Source organism: Puma concolor, chromosome A3 (genome assembly GCF_028749965.1).
Source record: "Puma concolor isolate L17-30 chromosome A3, mPumCon1.1.hap2, whole genome shotgun sequence".
In the NCBI taxonomy this organism is placed as follows: domain Eukaryota; kingdom Metazoa; phylum Chordata; class Mammalia; order Carnivora; family Felidae; genus Puma; species Puma concolor.
The window spans coordinates 70,021,813-70,046,505 of NC_141669.1; the positions used below are offsets into that span (position 1 = coordinate 70,021,813).

At 34.3% G+C, this 24,693-nt stretch overlaps 1 long non-coding RNA gene across 1 annotated transcript in view; it reads right to left on the reverse strand.

The window, feature by feature from the left end:
* Window positions 1-240: 240 nt before the first annotated feature.
* The window catches only part of LOC147582525 (uncharacterized), a 166,783-nt gene continuing 142,330 nt past the window's right edge, over window positions 241-24,693 (reverse strand). Inside the window, exon 3 of the long non-coding RNA XR_015248740.1 lies at window positions 241-329. This is a non-coding gene — a long non-coding RNA (uncharacterized LOC147582525). The remainder of the gene's footprint in view (window positions 330-24,693) is intronic.

The following is a 24,693-nucleotide window of genomic DNA, read 5'->3' on the forward strand; positions in this document are numbered from 1 at the left end:
TGTATATTTCAACTTTCTACAGTTTTGTTAACTACTTATAATGGAGTCACTGATATGCTATTAGCAAGAACACTACGAACAGCATTTTTTTCTTGAAATAATTACATTGAACACTTAATATGTCAATTGAAAAGATTTGTTTCTATATAGTTCCAACAATAGAATAATAAAAGCTTGCATTTATATAGTAAGGATTGGCTATGTGGGAAATCTCATTCTTTTCTCTATTAATATAAAAACCTTACCAAAGGCTGGGGAGTGAGGTAAATCAGGAAATACTGGTCAAAGGGTACAAAATTCCACTTACACGACGAGTGACTTCTGAGTATCTAATGGGTGGATAGGAAAAGAAAGAGTAATTATGTAATGTGATAGAGGCTTTAGCTAATGTTATGGTGATAATCATTTTGCAATATATAATGGTATCAAATCAACATGTTTTACACCTTAAATTAAAAAAAAAAGAAAAGTAAAAGAAAGAAAAAAATAAGAGGAAAGACTCATGTAATGTATTTCTTAGCTCTTGGGGTTTCCAACACTTTAAAAGAAAAAAAATCTCCCTATTTTTCCTTAATTAATAATAAATTAATATTAATATTATTAACTCTCCATGCCTCAGTGTATTTAAATCTTAGCTTCATAATAACCAATCCATTTCAAATAAGGAGTCTTAACATAAAGAGATTAACTTGAGCACAAAGTTAATAAATGGCAGAATTGGGAATCAAATTTTGGCAGTGTAAGCCAGAGCTGAGTTATTTGTTCTCTTTTTTGGTTTTCTTCTTGATTTTGTTTGTTTCAAGTTTTTATTTATATTCCTGTTAGTTAGGATATAGTGTAATATCAGTTTCAGGAGTAGAATTTAGCGATTCACCACTTACATATAACACTCAGTGCTCATCACAACAAGTGCACTCTTTCACACCCATCACCCATTTAGACCCATCCCTCCACCCACCTCCCCTCCAGCGACCCTCAGTTTGTTCTCTACGATTAAGAGTCAGTTTTATGATTTGTCTCTCTCCTTCTCTTTTTTACCCCCCTGTTTATCTGTTTCATTTCTTAAATTCCACATATGAATGAAATCATATGGTATTTGTCTTTCTCTGACTGACTTATTTTGCTTAGCATCATACACTCTAGTTCCATTCACATCATTGAAAATGGAAAGGTTTTATTTAGTTTTTTAAAGTTTTCCTTCTTTATTTGAGAGAGAGAGAGCATGAGCAGGGGAGGGGAGAGAGAGAGAGAGAGAGAATCCCAAGCAGGCTCCACACTACCAGCACAGACCCAGATGTGGGGCTTGAATCCATGAATCATGAGATCATGACCTGAGCTGAAATCAAGAGTTGGAGGCTTAACTGACTGTGCCACCCAGGTGCTCCAAGATTTCATTCTTTTTTTGTGGCTGAGTAATATTCCACCGTGTGTGTGTGTGTGTGTGTGTGTGTGTGTATGTGTCACATCATCTTTGTCCATTCTTCAGTTGATGAACATTTGAGCTCTTTCCATAATTTGGCTACTGTTGATAATACTGCTATAAACATCTGGGTGCATGTATCCTTTTGAATCAATATTTTTGTATCCTTTGGGTAAATACATAGTAGCACAATTGCTGGATTGTGGGGTAGCTCTAGTTTTAACTTTTTGAGGAACCTCTGTGTTATTTTCCAGAGTGGCTGCCTCAAGTTCCATTCCCACCAACAGTGTAAGAGGGTTCCCCTTTCTCCATATTCCTGACAGGCCCTGGTAACCATTATTCTACTTTCTATTTCTTTGAATTTGACTTTAGTGTTTTTTTAACCAGACTTATTTCACCAAGTGATTTCAAGATTATTATAAAGCTATAATAATCAAAACAGTATAGTACTGGCTCAAACAAATCATTAAACATAGTAGAATAGAGAACCCAGAAATAGGCTGATACATATTTAGACAAGTAATTTTGAAAAGCTGAAAAATCTGTTGGAGTTAACATCTTGGGATTGATTTTAAAATTAAGATACAACCTATTTAACTCTTAAATAGGAATGGAAGCCTACTTTTCCTAAATGTACTTTAACCAAATATATACATAATTATACTGATTTCTGACAATGAACACCTGTGTTTGAGTATCATAGGCAATCTATAACATTTATATATAGCAAGCTATAAATCATGTGCTGTTAACTCCAGGCAATTGATTTAAAAACAAAAACAAAAAACTACATAGGAAAACAACAATGGAAAATAAAAGTACAGCTGACCCTCAGGAGTAACCTCCCCCCCACCGCCCATGTAGTAAAAAATGTGTAACTTTTGACTCCCTAAAACCTTAAGTACTAATAGCCTATTGTTAACTGGAAACCTTACCAAAAATATAAAGAATTGAGTAACCCACATTTTGTATGTTACTTGTATTATATACTGTATTTTTATAATAAATTAAGCTACAGAAAAGAAAAAACCTTATAAAATGGACATTTTTATTTTTAACTGTTGGTGAACATATCAACAAGTCGATATGCCAAAAATTTTTAGTGTGAAATTTGATATCATTCGCTGGACTTCTATATGTGCTTATCATTTGACCTTTCAACTTACTTACAAAAGTTTATTCTATAAGATTACTCAAATGTATCAAACATGTTTTTCACAGGATGGTGTGGAATTATGAAGCAATGATAATAACTTAAAATCTGTTGGTAAATAATGGGAAAATATAGTGCTTCCATAAGTAGAAATACTTGTATTGACATTAAGAGATGATTAAAATGCATTAACTGGAAAAAAAAAGTAAGAAGAGCATGGACCTTTTAATAAGATCTTACTTTTAATTTTGTTCTTTTTTAAAAAAAATTTTTTTTTTAACGTTTACTTATTTTTTTGGGACAGAGAGAGACAGAGCATGAATGGGGGAGGGGCAGAGAGAGAGGGAGACACAGAATCGGAAACAGGCTCCAGGCTCTGAGCCATCAGCCCAGAGCCCGACGCGGGGCTCGAACTCACGGACCGCGAGATCGTGACCTGGCTGAAGTCGGACGCTTAACCGACTGCGCCACCCAGGCGCCCCTTAATTTTGTTCTTAAAATAAATTTAGTGGTGCCTTGGTGGCTCAGTCAGTTAACAGTTAGACTTGATTTTGGCTCAGGTTGTGATCTAATGGTTTATGAGTTCCAGTCATGTATCGGGCTCTGCCTTGACAACACAAAGTCTGCTTGGGATCCTGTCTCATTTCTCTCTGCTCCTCCCCTGCCTGCTCTCTATCTCCCTTTCAAAATAAGTTAAAAAAAAAACAAAACTAAAAAAAAATGAATTTAAGGGTTATGGGCATTGAGGAGGGCACTTGTTGGGATGAACACTGGGTATTGTATGTAAGGGATGAATCAGGGGAATCTACCCCCAAAACCAAGAGTGCACTGTACACACTGTGTGTTAGCCAATTTGACAATAAGTTATATTAAAAAAAGAAAAAAAAAACATAAATTTAAAAAGAAAAAGTAAATTCAAAAATAAAATAAATCAAATTAGATTTATGTCATGTTAAAAATTGAGTGAAATGGTAAATGATGAATGGATTTAGTGAATTGGTGAATGGTGAATAAATTGATTAAACTGGTATTGGCATGAGATCCCAGATTTTCCCATTAGAAATCATCATCAACCTAATGGGTGAATTTACTTTTAATAATCTCAGTTAAAAAAATGTAACTCATGGAAGTAAACACAATATATTAATGGCATGGAGTGGAAAAAGACATTTTCCAGATCCCTGAATTCCCTTCCTTAAAATATACGTAAAATATCTTTCTGAGTATATAATCATGCCTGTAATTTGTAGAAACAAACAAAGATATATGGCATAGATATAAATCCTACATTTCAGATACAGTTACTGTTAATACTAAAAATTCACATGTAAATTATGATTACTAAGATCTTTAAACTATGGAATTTCAATTGTATCCTTCAAGCCTATAGGTTTTGAAATAATACATAAAGCTCCTTTTCTACAACATAAGGTCACTATTAGTTTACTGTGATTAGCAAATATGAAAATAATGGCGTCGTGAGGCAGAAGTTGAATTGATTCCTAAGCAAATTCCAGTGCAAGATGAACTGCACTGGAGACAGGTGAAGATATCTTAAATACAGCCTTCATCAGGAAGAAAAAAAAAAAAAACCCTTAATTCTGCAGTTACAGCACTATTAACAGTATCCTTTTGTATTGTTCTTTAATAAAATCAGAAATAAGCATGTACACCAGGTTTGCATTCCCAGCCTAGTAGGACACTGGCCTTATAGCAGGTTGTACTTCAACACCCACTCCAGTGGCTCGGAGCTCCACTTCCTCATGTTTCAGTAACTGCATTTCCAGTCTATTGTATTTCATAATCCCTATATTATATAAATTCTACAACTTTAGTTTTTATTTTCACTTGAAGCTAAGTTTATTAAATGAAATGCTTTCTATTCCTCTAATATAATAATAATCTTGAATTTTATTTTATTACAAAAAGTGAATGCTGTTTGTAAAAGTTATTGAGAGTTTTTTAAAAGAAAGACATGGAAAATTCTTGGGAATATTCCACGTGTGCTTGAAAAGACTGTATATTCTCTAAGTCTAAATATATTCTTAGCAGATCTACTTATTGCTCATGCGGTTTGGTTCTTAAATATTTTTAGTTATTCTTTATCCAACTGATCAATTTTGGACTGAAAGTGGTATATGAAATTTTATTATCAGTGTTTCTTGGTCTATTTCTTTTACTTTCTGTTTTGTATATATATATACACACTCATTATCTTTGAAGGTGCACAAATATTCAATATATTTGTATTATCATTGTGAATTTTAGTCTTTAGCATTATGGAGTGTTCATTTTTTTCTTTTTTTTTTAAATTTTTTTTCAATGTTTATTTATTTTTGGGACAGAGAGAGACAGAGCATGAACGGGGGAGGGGCAGAGAGAGAGGGAGACACAGAATCGGAAACAGGCTCCAGGCTCTGAGCCATCAGCCCAGAGCCCGACGCGGGGCTCAAACTCACGGACCGCGAGATCGTGACCTGGCTGAAGTCGGACGCTTAACTGACTGTGCCACCCAGGCGCCCCCATTTTTTTCTTTTTAATGCTTAATCTAGTTTGCCTTAATTCTTCCTTCTGTGATATCAAGATTATATTCATTTGATATTATTCTTTCCAACTATTTATTTTTTCATTTCTACAAATTTATTTATTTTTGAGAGAGAGATAGAGTGAGTGAGCAGTGGAGGAACAAACAGAGAGGAAGAGAGAGAATCTCAAGTAGGCTCTGAGCCGTCAGTGCAGAGCTTGACACAGGGCTCGATCTCATGAACTATGAGATCATGCATGACCTGAGCCAAAGTGAAGTGTCTGATGCTTAACCCACTGAACCACTCAGGTGTCCCTCCATTTCCTAAAGATAAAATTTACATAGTATAATATTTACCCAATTTAGTATAGAATTCTACTAATTTGGTAAGTGCATACTGTCAGGTTAACTGCCACCATAATCAAGGTATTGAACAATTTTATTACCTCTGAAAAATTGTGTCATGTCCTTTTCTAATTCAATCATCCCATGACCTACAGTTCTTGGAAATAACTGATATGTTTTCTGATTCCATATTTGCCTTTTTAAGAATGTTATATAGGGGTGCCTGGGTGGCTCAGTTGGCTAAGCATCCAACTTCAGCTCAGGTCACGATCTCCCAGTTCGTGGGTTCAAGCCCTGCATTGGGCTCTGTGCTGATAGCTCAGAGCCTGGAGCCTGTTTCAGATTCTGTGTCTCCCTCTCTCTCTGACCCTCCCCCATTCATGCTCTGTCTCTCTATGTCTCAAAAATAAATAAACGTTAAAAAAAATTTTTTTTTTAAATGTTATGTAAATTGAATCATATGGTATGTCACCCATTGAATCTAGCTTCTTTAATTTAGCACAGAGGTCAGCAAACATTTTCTGTAAAGGACCAAAGAGTAACTATATTCAGCTTTGTGAGCAATACAGTGTCACAGCTACCAAACTTGGTAATTATAGCTTGAAACAGATTTAGACAATAGGTAAATGAATGGTGTGGCTATATTTGGCTCTTAGCAGGCCAGATTTACCTGATGGATTATAGTTTGCCAACTCAGGACCAGTATAATGCATTTAAGATCCATCCATGTTATTATGTTGTGAGTTGGTATTTTTATTGATGAGTAATATTCCATTACATGGATGTACCACGTTTTCTTTATTTATGTCCATGGAGGAATTTAAGGACATTTGGATTTTCCCAAATGGTTCTAAGTCAATTCACCATAAACACTCTTATACAGGTACTAGATAAACATACTTTCTCATTACCCTTGCATAAACAACTAGTATTGACATTACTGGGTCATATAGTAAATGAATATTTAACTTGAGGAGAAATTATCAAATTGTTTTCTAAAGTGTTGTGTCATATTACATTCCTATCATCGATGTAGGAGACATCAAATTGTTCTATAACACTGTCAGCACTTGGTATAGCCAATTGTTCTTACTTTTAGCAATCCCAATCAGTGCATAGCAGTATACTATTGTAAGTTTTAATTTGCTTTACTAATGCCTAATGATGTTTAGCATCTGTCATATGCTTACTTTGCTATCCTTTTATCTTCTTGAATTGTCTGTTCAAAGTATTCAGAATTCTTTATTGGATTGTTTTCCTTTGTTGAGTTTTAACTGTTCTTTGATTATAATTTATAATATTCACTATCTTTCATTGTTTTGTTTTTATTTTTCATATGTTCTTAAAATATATACGTTAAACCTTTGATATATTTTATATCCATAGCTTTCTTTTGTTCCTTTTTTCCTCCTTATTTTGTTTTCCAATTTTTAGCATTATTTGTCCTTTTTAAAGAGCTCTTTACTGTGTTTTTCATCTAATTTATTCTCATATGGTATCCTGCAAAAATATATATCAATATCTATATATTTATATTTATGCATTATTTTTGAGGTGAATTTGTATTTTACTTTAGTTTATTTTCTGAGTTTAGTCAATTCTTATTTCTTACGTCAACTCTTTAGTATTTATATTCTGAATCTTTAAAGTCTAATTCAAGGAATTTTTTGTAATATCTACAAAAGTTTTTAAGAACATTAAATCAGTTTAGGGCAGGGATTGTAAAACTATGGCCTTGGGCCTAATTTGGTTTACAGTCTGTTTTTGGATAGTCCATGAGCTCAGAATGTCTATTACATTTTTGAAAGGTGGTAAAACAAAACAAGGAATATGCAGCAGAGACTAAGATCTAAAATGTTTCCTCTTTTGCATTTATAAAAAAGAGTTTTCCAGTCTCTAGCTTGGGTTTTGTGTTATAGCTTTACTTACTCTGGATTATAATTGAGTTTTGACAGGTGAATTTTCAGTGACTTGGCATTTTTTTATCATTTATATTTTTAAATTACAGTAGTTTTGTATAGATGTGGCCTGCTATTTTCTGTTAATTTTTAATATTTTATATTTGATTAGACCACAGATAATAGAAAGATGTGATAGCTTTGGGTAGGATATTTGAGTTTTGAGGTTTGGGGGGTTTTTGTTGTAAGAATGTGAAGTTACTTTAACTGATAACAATTTTGGGGGAAGGTGGTAAGTATTTTGACTTTCAATTCTTTTTCTCTTTCTGTAGAAACTTTAATACCCACCACTTGCTTCCTCTTCTTCAGTATCAAGTGTCCAAGTGACCACGTTCTCCTTTTAACTGACACTAAAGGCAGTGCCTTCCTAAGACCATCACTTTTTGCTCAGTGGCTTTAAAACTTCTCTTTAGATTCCCCAGGAAACACAACTCTCATCCACCAGGTCTCTGTTATTATTTTTCACTCAGGGTTGAACTACATCTTTTTGGGTATCATTTTCTCAATTTTAAGAAATAGTGTTTTCTCATCATTATCATGTATTCTCCATTTGATTCTGGTCCTGATTTGCAACGCAGAGATGGTTCTGATCATTTTGGAATACTTATCTACTTCTTTATGCAGACATTAATGTTCATAGCATTTTCTGTCTCTTTGCTATGGTATAATTATTGGCTATGATTGGTTTTATTTGCTGTCCTCTTGGATTGTTTGTATTTTTTGGAAAATACATAGAACTAGATTTAGGGGGCTGCCATGAACATGGAGGAAACTGGCCATCCTTATTTATTCGAATTACTAGTATTTATTTATGAAAAACAAACATGGTTCTTTCTTTCTTTCCTTCCTTCTTTCTTTCTTTCTTTCTTTCTTTCTTTCTAATTAGAGGCAGAGAGTGCAGGGGAGGGGCAGAGAGAGAAAGAGACAGAAGATCTGAAGCAGGCTACATGCTGACAGCAGACAGCCTGATGCGGGGCTTGAACCCACAAACCACAAGGTCATGATCTGAGCCAAAATCTTGCACTTAACTGACTAAGCTGTCCAAGTACCCCCAAACATGTCACTTTTTAGAAGCCCCTCTTATTCCACACTACTTTTTTTTTTGATAGCATATATACATGGTATATGTATGTGTGTGTGTGTATATATATATATATATATATACACACATATATGCATATATATATGCATATAAGTGTGTATCATATCATGTGTATTTATCTGTATACATATATAAATATTTATGTATTTTTTAATGTTTAGTTTTTGAGAGAGAGAGAGAGAGAGAGAGAGAGAGAGAGACACTGAGTGTGAGCAGGGTAGGGGCAGAGAGAGAGGGAGACACAGAGCCCAATGCGGAGCTCAAACTCACAGACTGCAAGATTATAACCTGAGCCAAGGTCAGACACTTAACCAACTGAGCCACCCAGGTGCCTCTATACATTTTTAAATGCTAGCCTCGTTTTTGAGAAAGCTTAAGCTCTATATTATTTGATGAATACATTTTTTCCACTTGAAAGAAGACATTTTCTATGCCTGAATTTGTACTTACACATTAATTTGAAGGCTATCTCTATCTGAATTCCTCTGTAGACTTGATAGTTGACTTGAGCAGTTGTCAAGATGTGGTGCTCCGTTTTTTGATTATTTTTTCAAATATGCTAAGCTTGTTATTTTTCTTCTTTCTCTCTTTTCCTGGTCAGTTGACTGGTCAATATCCTCCATTTTACTTATATTAATTTTCAGGGCAAGTTTCTGTCACTCATAATTGAATCTCTTCTTCATTTTGTCCATGTATGTTGGCTATACCCAAAAGATTATTATGGAGGGTGCTTCAACTTTTAGTTTGAGTTACAAAGTCAAGTTTCACAGCACCATGTATTTTCACAGATTTGGTCCACTTTTTTTTGTTTGTTTGTTTTTAATGTTTATTTATTTACTTTGGTAGAGAGAGAGAGCGAGTGTGTGAGTGGAGTGAGGGGCAGAGAGAGAGAGAGGGAGAGAATCTCAAGTAGGTTCCATGCTGTGAGGGTGAGCCCAATGCTGAGCTTGATCTCACAAGACATGAGATCATGACCTGGGTTGAAATCAAGAGTCAGATGCTTAACTGACTGAGCCACCCAGGCATCCCTGGTCCACTGGTTTTCTAGGTAGTGAGATACTTTCTAAATTTAGGTGTTTTCAGGCACCTAATCAGTAAAACAGATGACAAAGAATTTTTTATAAAAGCCCTGAAATAGGTAAAGATTTATAGATTAGATTGTTGTCCATTTATAAGTTCTCTGCATGGACGACTAAAGCACTTATCTAAAACTCATGACTCTGCATATTGCTGACTGGATCTAGTCCTAATCTTTTCTTAAATTAACAAAACATTGTGTCCAGACATCTTAAGTGACTTGTACATTGTAATGACAATGCTGGTACTACAAATTAGGCTTTTTGATTACTTCTGAAATGAATTTTCTTATATACTACTGTATGCTAGACATTTGAATGGTAAGTCAACAATTTATATTTACCAATGAAAACCATACAAATTGTTCTATACTCTTATTCTAAACAACAAATTTCATTGTTTTTAAGTAAGTAATTAAATATTTTAGCAATGTCAGACTTCAAAGAAAAAAGCAATTTATAGAGATAAATTATGTGAGGAAAAACAAGCATGGGATTAGGGAAAGTGCTTAGCAAAGTTAGGAGTTATGATTCAATAATCGTATAGCCAATGGAGCCTTTCATATTTTAAAACATAGAGAATTAAAAGTCAAAATCCCAACTAGAATGAACTGTATGTGTCTCTTGCTTATTGTTTTTGAATTCTAAATATGGAGTTTATTTGATGTTTCATATTATTTTGGGTAATCACAACAATATCCTTAGAAAATGGTGAGTCTACTTGTCCAGTGTCATATTATTAGAAGGCACATCTTCTGGGAAACTTCCTAGTTTGCAATATTTTGTCCATACAAAATTCTTGCTTTTCATGTGGTTAGTGTTTTTTTTGTTTTGTTTGTTTTTGTTTATTTTTAACACACTTTTTAATATTCATAAAGGACAACTTTTATCATAAGCCTGTGATTCAGTGGGTGACCACACCTGCTAATCTGCCTTACACGGCCCTGGCTTATGCCTGTTTTCCAGGTGTAATTGTTAATAGCACCCACTTTACTCTCAAAGGATTCCTCAGGGAGAATAAATTATAATGCTGTCGTATTTATGCCAACTCAGATCTCTTTAACCTTATCTGTTGTTGAGGCCTTTGGCCACTGTTTTGTATAGTTGTCACCATAGCAACCAGCTCTAAGTGGACTCAGGCCCACTGCTGCCACAGTAACCACCCTCACACAGCAAACTTCAACAGCACCTCATATTGAGATCTCATTCTGTGACTCTCCGCTTCCCTTACTGAGGTTTTGCTGTTGATTCTGAAGCATAGATTCCAGAAAATGTGAATGACACTCACACATACAGGAAAAAAAACTTTGACCAACAAGAAGGGGATCTGAGGGACAAAGTATTTTTTCATCTTTTGGGATGGACTTCCTGAGGAGGAACAATATTCTTAGATTCTCAAAGAAGGCAGTTCTGTGATATCAAGTCATAATTTGAGCATGATTCTAAGCAGTAGTCAGCTAGTAATAAACCAACATATTTGCTTTTTCTCCTCCTTTCATTCCCCTTTCCTCTCACTTCTGCTTCCTTGGGATTGCTTTCCCTAATGAAGTAGCAAAAAATGAGCTTTTGTTTAAATCTCTGCATTTGTTAGAAACACATATAACTGTAAGTTGTAACTGTTGGAAAGCGATTTCATAGGTCCAGAAATTTTAAGTATTTTTGATATCAGGTAGGACTCACTCAACCCAAGAGATGATATTATATGTATTGCACACACACACATGCACAAACACAAGTACACATATGTACATACATATGCACATATATTAGATACATATGTATATACGTGTGGGTGTGTGTAGATGGGTTTGAATATGGGTATGTGTGCATGAAATGGGCTATAACTTCACCATTATTATCTTTACTCGAGATGGCTTTCAGTGTCCAGGAAGGTGAATTATTTGGAATAACAAGTTTAAGAAGGAATATCATGGATATCCAAATATGCCAGGTACTGTTAGATGTTTTGACATTCATCCCTGCTTGCATTTACATGTCATGGCCACTGTGAAAAATGGAGGAATTAAGTCATCGGTTTTAGTTCCTATCACTTGTGGTGTGTTGTTATTACCTTTTTGTCAAAATTCTTATTTTCATGCCTTCTATGTTCCTTGCTATGAGTAGATTGATCTTCCTACCCACACTGATGTCACATTTGTCCATATGTCTTGATTAATCTAATGAAAAGTGAGGGTAAGTGTAACAAATGCCGCTTATGAACAAAATGTTTGAGGGCCTGCAGAAGGTTTCCCATATGCACCTTTCCTCTTTTTCAAAATCTACATAAAACAAATTCACAGCTCACCCACAATGGACATACAGTGTGAGCTAGAAATAAACCTCTGCTGTTGTGAGCCACAACTTTCAGGTCATTTGTCCTGAAGCATACAGACTATTCTGACTTATATTCAGTTAATAAATGGTGGTGAAAACATCTAAGTGTTTTGATCTTACACAGAGAAAGTCAGAATACCTATCCAGTTCTCAAAAGGTATGGAACATCATTTGGGACACAAGAACACAAACATAAAATGTAAAGGAAAATGTTAGGAAATTCCTATAAAATCCTGAACAAGGGACAGTCAATAGTTGTTAGAGGATTTCAGATGACAGAATGATCTTAAATTATACTACCATTTTCCCTCCATGACATAATTTCTTCTTTTCCATACCCCGAATTTACTATATTTTATTTCATGCATTTTTGCAAAAAATAAGTAAGCAATCCTCTATTTGAATCTATTAACTGTATGCACATCTCACTATATTAACATATCATACACATTGTAAAAATACAAAGACAAAGGCAAAATCACTGGACCATCTTGTTGACTTATTTGGTTCCTACTTAAGACTCCTAATGACTGTGCTTCTATTAAAACCTATAGACTTTCAATATGTATTGGAGACTTATGATTTGGTTACAAGAAACAAAACACTGTCCATACTAAGCACAAATATAAACAATTAGATGAATATTGGGGCTCCACAGAAACGAAGGACGCCCAAGTTTAGACAAGTGACTAAATTCAAGGTTGTTCTAGAGAGCCAAGAATCTGGTTTTGCAAAAAAAAAAAAAAAAAAAAAAAAAAAAAAAAAAAAAAAAAAAATGTATACAGTGGTCAGCATAGGAATTGACTTCCACTCAGCCTACAAAAAATAGGGACTGTTCCAAAATACATAACAAGTTTGAATAAAGGACTGAGGGAGAAAAAAGTCAAATTCTAACAATAGCCAATTGAAAGTCTCTATATCCCCAGTTTTTGCAACTTATTCACATTCAGGCTTATGCTGTTTAGCATATCTCAAAACTTTCATTCCAACCCATTGGATGTTACCCTAATAACTCTCACTCACCTAATCCACTTAAGTGTAGAAATAGTAACCATGTTACATGATAGTAACATTAATCACAGAACTAATAGGAAATGATAAAGTGGTAGTTCAGATCAATGAAAAATTAAACTTCTGCCTCAATATTTAGTACCGTTCAGCATCCATTTAAATATCTCACATATAACAGACATAAACATTAGGAAAATATTTACAAAATAATCTCATAATGCTGGTAATATAATTCTCAGAGAAGATTTCAGGAAAAACCATACTAAGTCTGGGTATTGAAAAGCCAAAGTTGCATTAATTTATTTGCTCACACTCAAGATTAAATTTATCATACACAGACTGCAGAGGGGAAACTGACAGGACTATTCTTCTTTTGGTTGCAATTCTTTATTACCTTTCCCTAAAGATCAACATCACTGTTTCTGTGTTATTAAAGACATTAATCTAAAAATATCTCAAATGACCCTAACAATTGACTTGCTAGTGTGGATGGTTTGCTCAGCTGACTGATCATGTTAATTAGATTGGTGAACTACAGAAAATATTCTCAGTTTTAATATGATACTTTTTGAGAGCTTGGAACCTCCAGACATTTAATTTGCTGTGAAAGAAGATCTTCAGAATCAAAGTAAAAAGAGCTAATGTAAAACTGAATGGTTTATAGAATTAAATATTCTCATCCATGGAGTTCTTTAGGACCTAGATACCATTCGAGGAAGACCTTCCAATGGAGTGTATTAATATTGAAACACTATGTCAAAATGTCAGACTCATTTTATTAGAATGTTTTCTACTATGTGGTTTAGATTTGGAAAAAAGAAAAAGAAAAACGAATGTAACAACAAAATAAATTAGCTTTCTACCTATTTTGATAGTTATGGGGTGTCACCTGCCCTACATTAAGAGACGGTAGCTCTACACGCACTTCATTCTTACACGTTCTCAGTACACATCGGTTGTTGTCTATAGTGAAGGTTTAACGGAAACTGGGTGAGGAGTGATTCAATTTGGAAAAACACATAAAGACAAACTGTAACTCAATGATGTAAATAAAGAGTGGCAATGTTAAAAATATTGGTAATTTCAGCTAAGTACCCGGGGGGATCACATAGCAAGTGGACATAGATGTAGCATTTATGAAGGATCAAAAGACAAGCAAGATCAACATTTTTTTTTTGAGGAGTCATTTCAATGTATTTCCTAGTATTGTTTTCACGGTTCAAAAGTCAGAGATCTCTTTACATTAATATCACTTTACATTATGAAATGGCAACAAAATTCATGCTTGTTCTTCTACTTGCTACTGTCACTTTGAGTAAATGCAAACATCTTATCAGGTGTTCATGGTCTCTCTCTAGCATTGTCCCTCACTTACCTGGCACTTTATTTCCATGCTGTAGCTATACTGAATATCCAGGGATTCCTAAAATACCTCCAGTCCTTTCTGCTGCATGAACTCTACACATTCACCCCCACACCCATTCCTCATCTCTTAACATGGCTGACTCCTATTCTTCAAATACCAACTTAAATATACTCTCTCAGAGTAGCTCTCACCCATTTCTTAATCCCAAGAAGTTTCCTCCTGCTATCTGCCCTCAAGTACCATGTTATGTTCTTCAAAATCTTTAATACATTATGCAGCTATGTGTTTGTATTAATTAGATACAAGGTAAGCTGATGGTAAAGAAACAAATATAAAAAACCTAACATTGAGAGTCAGTGCTTGAATGAGGTAGAATTTGATTTCTTACTCTTCAAACAGTACGAAGGTGAATGGTACTGTGTCTGGGGTGGAGGCTCTGTAATCTTCATCACTTGTTTTTTTATCTTTGCATTTGAAACAGTTTTAATTTTTCACCAGCTACCAGGCAAAGGGACAGAAAGAAGCTGAAAGCAAAGACCACGAGAGTGGAAGCTATACAATGCATCCCTATTGAGCAAAACATAACTAATTAATTTAGTGGTCACATGTCCAATTAATTTAGTGGCAAGAAAGAAGGGGAGAATGAATAGTGGAGGACAGAGGAGTCTTGCTAAGGTAAAGTTTTTAAAGGATTTAATGTCTGCATTCTCCATTAGACTATAAGCTCCATGAAGGCAGAAACATAATTATTTTGTTAAATTATTATTTAGCTTAGTGTCTGGAACAGAATGATACTTTAATTCAATAAACAATCGAGAATCATTATGCTAACATATTTTATTATAACGCTCATAAGTATCTGCTTTTATGTGCATTTTCTGTCTTCCCTACCAAATTGTAAGCTCCAAAAGAGTAGGGATCTTTGCTATTAATTTCAAACTTTGTTTCTAGTACATAGTACACTGTAGACATTCAATAAATGCAGGTTGAATTAATAAATAAATGTAAAAATACAGTCTGTTCCCCATTTTATAGGATTTTAACAAGGTTGAGCAGCTGACAGATTCCAGAGCTCTTTCTTCTATACCAATATTTCTCAATATTTTTCTCATCATCATTCCTACGCATTCAAGGCGCCAGGTTAGACATTTTTTCTACTCAATGCACCATGGAAGTTTAATACTACGTATCTGCGTGTCTGTTTATGTGATGTGGCCTTTTGGGAGGCCACAGACTATTGTAACATTTAAGAAATTTTCGCCTCTCTCCCTCCCTCAGAACCAATTTTTGCACCCTTTGGGGATAATATAGACTCTGTTAGAATGCCCGCTCTATACCAGGACACTTAATATTTTAGTTTATATTAAGGGTTTCAAGGGATTTCATTCAGCGATATCATGGATAAAACATGAAAAATCAAAGTAAATTTTACTAAAGTAATGTGCAAAACTGTGATTTAAAAAAAAATTTTTTTTTTCAACGTTTATTTATTTTTGGGACAGAGAGAGACAGAGCATGAACGGGGGAGGGGCAGAGAGAGAGGGAGACACAGAATCAGAAACAGGCTCCAGGCTCTGAGCCATCAGCCCAGAGCCTGACGCGGGGCTCGAACTCACGGATGGCGAGATCATGACCTGGCTGAAGTCGGACGCTTAACCGACTGCGCCACCCAAGCGCCCCAAAACTGTGATTTTAAAAGCCAACTATATGGCCTAACAAAAATTCAACTTAGTCTACCTTTCCATTGTTTTTAATTTACACATTTGTCTATGGATATCTAGAGGTATCATTACTTGAGTTATCATGATTTGTTAGCCACAGGTCCAGTGCTGCACACAAGTTTTCTGATGAGAAGCCCATTCTGTAAGATAAATTGTTTGAAATTTTTGGGTTCAGTATACTTCAAGGTAGTATAAAAAATGAAAGGATCTACTGGGATAGCTGGAAGGGGCAAAAAATACTATAAAATATGGGTATGGAAAAGATTATTTGAAGTTTTTTGATTAAAATCATTAGTGCTTATGTATAGTATAACAATTTTTTGATATATTTATTTATAATAAATGGTATTCAAATCTGCAATTTCTTTGTTATATTGCATGACTTAACAAGAGGAAATTTTCAAGTCAGTGAAATTGCATCTACTGTGCCAGTATCTTATTAATTAATTACAAATCAAGATTTTTATTAATTGTACTTCAGAGTAGATGATGATGATGCAACATCACTGGGACTAAATCTTTAAACAACTGATGCAGTTCTATAGAACTCCAAATTGTGATGCTATACTCTACTTATGAAAAATTTTTTTTGCTTTAAAAAAAATTCAATGTTTCATGAGTTAATTTTGACAGTTTGTCTCCTCCATGCATTTTTGTAAATATATTTTAATAAAAATAATTAAGGTTATGTTCAAGGATGGAAAAGGATATAATTTCAGAACAACAATGGTGAACCACACAAAATAAAACAAATTCTGACAACAGAACAAAATATTGGTTTCTAAGCACTAACATGCTATTTATCCAAAAAATCATTTTTCTGGCAACCTGAATACTCTGGAATAGCCAACAGGCAACAAGAAAATTAAACAAAAAGCAAACTGCTAAATACCAGTCACAACAAGTGTATATTTGATTCATATTTTAAAGTTCTTATATTGGGGCTCCTGTGTGGCTCAGTTAAGCATCCAACTCTTGATTTCCCCTGGGGTCATGATCTCATAGTTCTTGAGTCTGACACCCACATCAGGCTCTGTGCTGACAGTGCAGAGCCTGCTTGAGATTCTCTGTCTCCCTCTCTGCCCTTCCCCTGCTTGCATTCTCTCTCTCTCTCTCTCTCTCTCTCTCTCTCTCTCTCTTTCAAAAATAAATAAATAAATAAATAAACATTATAAAAAAAAATAAAGTTCCATATTCAAGCCTCATCCATGGACACATAACTGTGATAGTATTTATCACTTTAGTTACAATCGGTGAGTTATTCTCCTTATCTTATTAAATTAAAAATTCCTTAGTGGTAAGACTATTAAATTTAATATCACCTAGGAGAATAGAATAATATTGAAATTAAGATGTGGAAAATAAGTTTCATCCAAAGATGACTAACTCAGTTAGCATATCTTGTTCATCTTTGTTATCCATGTAATACTGACCTCAGTGTTTGCATATTATTATCTGTGGTAATTTAATATACAACTACAATAAGTGTGACAACCTGTTTTCTTAAGTCACACCTAATTAAAGGGAGTATACCAACAAAGCTAGGCATAGGCATCTGGGCCAAGACAAAAAAAAGAGGAGGAAGAGAGGGAAACAAACAAACAAACAAGAATAAAAGAGAATGCTAATAACACAGCCGAGAAGAAAAAGAGAAAGTCATTATAGTTACTGAAGTCTTTCAGAAAAGTTTGAATGATATTCCATTTTATACCTTTAAAAGCAGGCAAGTATATAATACAATACAAAAATATTCTCATCCAAATTATGTAAAATTTAAAGGTATTAGCTCTTAAACAATAAATTTCAGTTATATGGAAATTTAGTGTCTTAAAACAGGTTATTCACATATGATGCTCAATAAAAGATATTACTGTATTGTTAACACAAGAATCTATTTTGGTTCATTTCAACTTTTGAAGAAAGTTCATGTGAAAAGCCTAGGATGAGTTCTTATCAGAAAAATTACATTTGCTTTGCAATCTTCTCTGACACCATAAATCCTCACTAAAATTCTTACTCTATGCTGAAACTGGATTGTAATTGATGGATAGCGTGACATTGTATTTGCATTAGAGATTATCATAAAAAGATCATGAAGAGGATCTTAGTACTTAGAAAAATCCTGCCTTCTCAATTAATTAATTGGTAGGGAACAGGTAAGTGACTCCTTTAGTTACATACCTCGATATGGTATAATTTTATTCTGTAAAGTCCTACCAACCAATTTTCTTTGTAGTGCTTCTTTAAATTTTTTTTTTCAACGTTTATTTATTTTTTTGGGGACAGAGAGAGACAGAGCATGAACGGGCGAGGGGCAGAGAGAGAGGGAGACACAGAAACGGAAACAGGCTCCAGGCTCTGAGCCATTAGCCCAGAGCCCGACGCGGGGCTCGAACTCACGGACTGCGAGATCGTGACCTGGCTGAAGTCGGACGCTTAACCGACTGCGCCACCCAGGCGCCCCTGTAGTGCTTCTTTAAAAAACTAAAACGAGTGCATCTCTGAGATTTAGGCATACATAGCCAAAATTTTTAGGAATCCTCAAATCTCAATATTGTTTTGTCATTTCTACTACAAATTTAATATGAGGAAAGTATACAATTTGATGAACCCTTACTCATAGGAAAATGCTCAGCAACATAGGGCTAAATAAATCCAATCAACTGGCTGTCATTTATGCAAATTCAGCACAATATATTTCTTTGTGAGTGTCTAATGTTGGCCCTTTTATTATTTTTAAGATGGTTTCAATGGTTTTCTCCAAACTTGATGAATCTAAGTAAAATCACAAGTATGAAGAATTTAAAAAAGGAAATTATATACTCCCTCCCATATAAGTGATAGTTACATTAATGTGATTCTCTATTAGCAAATTTCAGAAGGATCCACCTAGTTTCCAGGCAATCTCTAAGTATATAATCATATTCTCAATTATCATGCTTTATAAAATATTCAACATGCTACCCTCCAACCCTCAAAAAGTGAATCTCCCAAGCTATTTCTGTAAGAAAAAAATGTGCTCACTTTGGCAGCACACGTACTAAAACATAAGAAAAAAATTATTTGAAGCATTACAACATTCTTTTCTCACCTCTAGGTTCTGATATCTAATCTTGGGGCACCATAGCATTAATCACTATCACAAAACCAAAAACTACTTAAAGATTAAAATCATTTTTAAGAAGTTTTGAAACAGTGAAAGTAACCTAGAAATGATCTTTAATATCATCCTTCTTTTGCACAAAGTGTTTTTAAAGCTCAGAAAAGAAATTTGCTCAAATCATATGTCTAATAACAACAAGCATACAATGAATTCTTCATAGATATTCACTATAGATAAGTGCTTTACATGGATTGTTCCATTTAATCATATCAACAAGGTAAGTATTATTACTGTCCTCATTTTACAGATGCATCTTGGTGAGGATACAAAATTTTTTAAGTGTGAAAGGCTACAGAACTAGAAATCAAGTGGTTTTTTTTTGGGGGGGAAACTTATTTTTTTATATCACCTTTTAGTGCATAGTTAATCTTCTATCTAAACAAACAAAATAAAAAATAATTTTTAATTCAGGTTTTATACTTAATTTAAGAACATTTATAGAATGCAAAAACCTTGAGCTAACAAATTTCATAGAATTGGAACTGCCATAATTAATCTGAGAGCACATGCTAAAGTTAGGGACATCTGATAAACTGAAATCATAACATGACTATCCATCTAGTTTCATATACATAAAAATAGTTAAATCTTATTTCATTGGTTCTTACAGGCATTTTTTTTTTTCACTTTTTAAACTATGAAATCAGGATGCTCCTTACAACTGAAGGCGTGTTATAAATGATACTGATCAGGAGGCAGATATTACAGTCACTGTTGCATGACAGGTGTACATGAACTAGCTGGAAGACTGAAACTTTTTTTTTTAAGTTTAAAAGTAAAGACCATTCGTGGAAAAATACAAATATATTTTATACGATTATATACAATTATATATACGATATACATATATATATGAATATATATGATTGTTCTCTGAATACCTTTCTTGGCACTTTCTTACCAGATGAAGACAGTTTCAGAATCTAAATTTGCAACATAGTGGCAGGCAGTATGCACTCCTTGAAGAAATGCTACATAGAAAGTATGTGGACAACAGAGGCTTTGACGCTGCATAAAAAGCCTTTGGATATGGACAATGTTAACTCTAAGTGAAAAAAAAAAAAAGGCACCAAATCCTGCCTATTAAGAAATTAGAAACATCTCAGTAACTTTGTTACACTTAAAATTTTCTCTTTAGTATATGCACAAAAATAATATATGATAAAGTATCAATGTATAAATACATCTACAAGAGATCCTTAATATGAGTAACAAAAATTTAAAGTGATTTATAGTCAATATTTCTATTTTTTTTTCTTTTTTTCTTAATGACATAGAATGATGGGGCATTTTTCAATGATGGTGCCCTACATATGTTAAAGCATGTTAGTATATGACTTGATGATGATTTTGTGACTAAATTGCATCAAATAAAAGAGCACACTTCTTTAAAGATGACCAATAATTTTAAATTTCTAAATGCTAACAACCCAAGTTCAGCTAGGAAAATTTTGTGAAAGAAAAGACCAACATGGACAAATCTTACATAGCATACTATTAAAAAGTAGGACCTTGGGGCGCCTGGGTGGCACAGTCGGTTAAGCGTCCGACTTCAGCCAGGTCACAATCTCGCGGTCCGTGAGTTCGAGCCCCGCGTCGGGCTCTGGGATGATGGCTCAGAGCCTGGAGCCTGTTTCCGATTCTGTGTCTCCCTCTCTCTGTCCCTCCCCCGCTCATGCTCTGTCTCTCTCTGTCCCAAAAATGAATAAACGTTGAAAAAAAAAAAGTAGGACCAGTGTTTGATTTTGGTGGGAGGAAGACCAGGGCAGTTTTGAAAAGGATTATGAGGAGATGTTCCAATTGCTAGCAATGTTTTATATTTGAACTGAGTTGGTAGCTGTGTGGGTATTTGCTTTGTGATTATTCACTCAGCTGTGCATTTTGGTTTTGTTGCTATTTATACCTGTGATAATATGTTTCAATGAAAAAGGGAAAACATTTTAATACTTTAATAGGCATGGAACAGATACAAAATAGTCATAATAGTTATTAAAATTTATCCTGAAAGCAGTAGTGCATATTAAAATTTATCTTGAGGCAGTAGTGCAATTTCCACAATGCTGAAACTAAGAAAAAGTAATATTTGATGTACCTAATATCATATAGGTAATCAGTACTAGAGATAGACTGACTCTATATGAATAGACTCAGACTCTATAATGCCACAAACAGTTAAGTAAACAGTATTAACTAATGTACAGGATATAGAAAAAAGTCAGAACACTTAGGGTATGAGGCAAAGAAATTAACAAAATTCTCTGAGAGAGAGATTACAATTTTCTGGCCTCAAAGACTCTCCTGTATGTGAGAAATTATAGATGAAAATGTTTGGAGGAGGGGGAATCACATCAAAATTTCTACATGCCTAAATCTCCACACACCAAACCCAACATACGTAAGAAACACAAGTTTGGGGCATTTGCGTACACAGGTTTAACTGACTATGTGTGGGAGACTATCTCACCTATGTGTTCCTTCTCCATGTATACTGCTCCAGATATAGCCAGGGAATGATTTATAAAAACATTCATATACTGTTACATATTTATCCACAGGCTCTAGTTTTATCAATTATTTTTCTTTCCAATTTAATTCATGACTTTCTTACTCACTTCTCCTTAGAAACTATGCAGAGGGCAGTGCAACAACATCTTTGAAGTAGTATTAGGAAAAAGAGTAGTTTAATTTAGGATTCTGTAATCACTGAAAATACTTTCAGAAGTAAAGGCAAAATAAAGAGTTTTGAAAATATACTATCAGAAGTGAAGAGAATGTGCCATCTTGAGACCTCTACACTAACAAATGTTAAACAAGTGTATTTCAGGGAAAATGAACAAACTAATGAATAATGCCAGAAGTGGTAAATATGTGGGTACACATTCAAGATAATTATTCTCATTTCTTTATTCTCTCTAAAATTAATGACTCATAAAACAAAAACTGTAACAATGAATTGGGATTTTCAAAAAGTATTATGACACCCAGAAACCACATTGCTTCTACATGTATCCTATACTATCTTAGTTCCAATTAGTTCTTTATTTTTTTTTTCAACATTTCCACACTCAGGTTGTATCCACTTAAGTAACTGTATTTTGTTTATGAATACTATATGGCCATCCATTTCAGACAGACTTTAACCAACTCTCTTCTGACGTACCCAGTAATGAAGGATATTGTCCTCAAGTGTGTGTTGTGGTGTGTATGTGTGTGTGTGTATGTGTGTGTATGTGTGTGTGTGAAAACTGGGGATTCTTATTTTTTTTTTTTATGTGTTAAATAAAAGCCATAGCCAAATGCAACATATTGATTTGACTTAGTTCTTTCTTCTAGGAGAATATTTACCTTAGTTGGATGATTGTCCACAGTCTTTGAGATATAGCTCTTCTCAGTTCAAGGAACACTGTAATAAGTAAACCAGACTCATTTCCAGGTAATGCATGGATGAATCTTAGAAACTTTGTGCTATATGAAAAATTCCAGAAATGAACACTATATTCTCTATAATTGATATTATATGGAGTTCTGAAAAAAGCAAATCTATAGTAATGAAAAGCTGACCAGTGATTGCTAGGGACTAAAGATAATAGAAAAAGATATAAATGATTGACTTTTTACCTGATGGAAATAGTCTATATCTTGTATGTGATAGTAGTTACACATCTGTGTGTGTGTGTATATATATATATATATATATATATATATATATATATATATCTCCAATGGAATTATACACTAAAAAGGTGAACTTTATTATATGTAAATTATACTCCAATATAACTAACTCCCTAACCACCCTATCCCAAATAAAATTCTTATAATCATATTCCTCATACCTTACTTCTGGAGACAAATTGTCTGGAGATTTAGTCAGAATAAGGCTTCCCCTGTGTCTTGTCTATTGGTTGTATAAATAGCTTTGGATCCACCCTTATTTATTATTCATGTCCCTGAGTATATTTTCTGCATATTTAATCAGTGAAATCATTTGGAATCCTTCTTCCTTCTCAGAATCTTTTTGGTGTTGTTTCTGACATCACTCAGAATATTATTAGAATCTTTTCTTTCCACTGTTTAATGTCTATGTTTGGTTAGGTGCAGTCTCAACTAATGCCCAAAAGCAAACCAACAGCTGCTATTTACTGAGTATCTCTTAGGTACCAGTCACCCTTCAAAACTCTTTACATGTACTTATTATTTGTTGTTCATGATAACCTTGGCGAGCACATTATCTTCATTTCATACATGAGGAAACTAAGACACAAAGAGGAGAGTAACATGCTCAAGCTCAAAGAACTGGAAAAGGTGAAGCTGGGGTAATTGTCTTTCATAACGTAAGTAGCAAGTAGATTTGTCAGTCAATTATTGGGCCTCACATTCCAAATGTCACTGTTTTTATTCTCCTGGATTTTACCAGAAATGTCAAACAACACAGTTCTTTACAGTCACACCTTTAATCTGATAAAAATACAAAAATTTAAATATTCCTTTATATGTGACCTGATTTACCAGCCAACGCAGAAACATCAAGTTGCACACCACAGTCTGTCAATTAAGAATGGGCTGTTCAACGGGTGCCTGGGTGGCTCAGTTGGTTAAGCGGCCAACTCTTGATTTCACTCAGGTCATGATCTCATGGTTTGTGGGTTCAAGCCCTGTGTTGGGCTCTGCACTGACAGTGAGGAGTCTGCTTGGAATTCTCTGTCTCCCTCTCTCTGCCCCTCACTCTCTCTCTGTTCCTCACTCTTTCTCTCTCTCTCTCTCTCTCTCTCTCAAAAATAAGCAAATAAACTGGAAAAAAAAAACCCAGAATGGGCTGTTCATGATGACTGTAGTTAACACTACTATATAATAGTAGTGTTAACTTCTACATGGCAGAAGTTAAGAGAATAACTCCTAAAGTTCTCACCACAAGGAAATATTTTCCCTTTTTATTTTTATTGTATTTATGTGAGATGATGAATGTTAGCTGAACTTAATGTGGTAATAATTTCCCACTATATGTAAGTCAGACCTTCATGCCATACTCCTTAAACTTGTACAGTGATGCATGTCAATTATATCTCTATAAAACTGGAAAAAATAAATAAAAATGGAAAAAAAGAATGCATTCTTCCTGAGAAATTGCTTTCTGCCCCCCAATATTAAGTCATCAAGGCCTACCAGCTGTTTATTTTATTGGTCAGACAGGCCTATTACATTGAGAATCTGAAGGTATCAATATATCTACATGTATCATTTCTTTAATGAAAGAATCCAATATCCTCTTGTCCTCCAGGGAGTCTGAGCTATTTGAATTTTATCACAGTTTTGTGCGTTAGTAACTCTAGACGTCCTCAATTAGCATGTTCTCTTAAAATTTGGTTAAGAGCAGGGGCACCTGGGTGGCTCAGTCAGTTAAGCATTGACTGTTGTGTGCAAGGGCATGATCTCAAGGTTCCTGGGTTTGAGCCCCCACATTAGCTCTGCACTGACAGGGTGGAGCCTGCTTGGGACTCTCTCTCTTTCTCTGCCCTTCTC